The following is a 1883-nucleotide window of genomic DNA, read 5'->3' as shown; positions in this document are numbered from 1 at the left end:
CGAGAACACGTAACGAGAGTGTGCGCGCTCATATGTGTACTCAAAGAGCGAGGAACAAGTGTCTCCTCAGTACTTCACTGGGAGAGCACCTCTGTCGAGAGTGAATCGGAGTGCGAGTCTATATTGAGTCCTTGCCATTAAGCGTTGTTCACTGTGTTGGCCGCCACACTTATTGTGCGGTGTGAACGGATAGAGTTATAGTTAAACGCCTGCAAGCGAATTTTTGAGTGACATCGCAGTGGACTGTTTATCTGACCAGTGTACCACGCCAATAGTTAGGCTAGAGGCGAATAGGAGTCCTTGACTTCATCAAGCTATAGGGAGAGAGTGATTGGGCGAAGGTCAATCCAGACAGAACGAGAGTTATTTTATTTGTCAGCAGCGAGCGGCGCAGACAGCAGTCATCGCAGCTTACGGTATTGTGCGCTACAGCTCTTGCGAGCCCCATATTTCCTCCACAACAGTACACTTCACTGCATTTCACACGCGACAGCCTCAACCGTACCTAGCAACATTCTAACGGATAATTATTCTAGTTGAGTAGGCGCGGCTCTCAGCCATTCTGCCAAATCAATAACAATCTTACACTTTGCATAGAAATATCATTAGCGAATCCTATACTTGAGAGGTAACTTCACATTCCGAAAAGAACCCGGAAATAATTTGTTCAGTTCATAACTAAAAGTTCCATTGCGATTTCTCAGAATTATTGCAAAAAAATAATAATTTTCGTTAGTTTCACTTTTTTCTTACACTAAGTAGCACTACTCCAGTATCCAAGTATCCTACTAGTTACGTAAGAAATTTTGTGATTTTTTGTATCATTTCATTACAGCGGATGTCTCCAGAAGATATTTATTGCTGAAAGTTCAGGCATTTCTCTTTAGAACGTTAGGAGCGTCTGTCTGACTTCTGTAGTAGTGCGAGGGTGGAAATTTCATATTGCACGAGCCACAGGGTAAAGGGTGCATCTCAGATTAATCCGTTGCGCAGAGTGAAAGAATAGCACCACATGCTCACACATGTACATTGAAGAACCAAACTTAGCTATTCACTAGTTTTAAAATCAGCAAACGACACATGATAGCAATCATGGTACCGAAGATTTACATTTCAGGGTTTCTGCTTCACCATCTGTTTTGAATCGCATGTATGACAACAGATGTCTCTACACGATTTTTAAATAATTTATGATGAATGGAAGGGAGTTCCCTCAACAAAGGCGCTCCTTTGGGAGTCACTCGCAGACCAAATCTGTGTGATTCAGTGTCGTGGGGACGGAAGCACCGGACGACCAGAGCGGCCAGCGGCGTGTGTGATCTCGGAAGGTAGTCTCGTTCCATGTAGGCGAAAACAGTGGACGGCAACGTTGTCTCCTGGAGGACAAAGCCGCTCGTTAGCAGACAACTGTCGCCATTTGCTACCATTACTGACACGCAGGCGCTTTTCATACTTGTCGGTAGAATGGAATCTTCAACGGTCAAACCTGAAAAAAAGGGAATGATGTGGTATGAAGCACCCAGATACTACTGTCCTTTTGTGTGCAGTGTACTGCTAGCAAGACGTGTTTTTAGCGAGCTTACATGTTTCCACAAGATCCTATGTCACTGACGAATTCGTGGATACTACAGACGTCCACCAGTGTCGATGAGTGTTCAGAGCAGATAAATTTGACGGCTGTGTAAGTTCAACTCCTTCAACAAAGAAATTACAGATATACACCCTCGTCAGTAGGAGTTAGTGTTTCGTCTCTAATGATATCGATTCAGACTGTATGTCAAAATCCAGTCATCTTACTGAAAACAGCAAAAGATCTTGTATTCGGGCGAGCACAGCATTATTAAATGATCTTAAGTGATTTTTAACATAATTTATGTTTTACG

The sequence above is a fragment of the Schistocerca gregaria genome, chromosome 2 (assembly GCF_023897955.1).
Source record: "Schistocerca gregaria isolate iqSchGreg1 chromosome 2, iqSchGreg1.2, whole genome shotgun sequence".
NCBI lineage: Eukaryota > Metazoa > Arthropoda > Insecta > Orthoptera > Acrididae > Schistocerca > Schistocerca gregaria.
Note: the sequence above shows the minus strand (reverse complement) of the source record.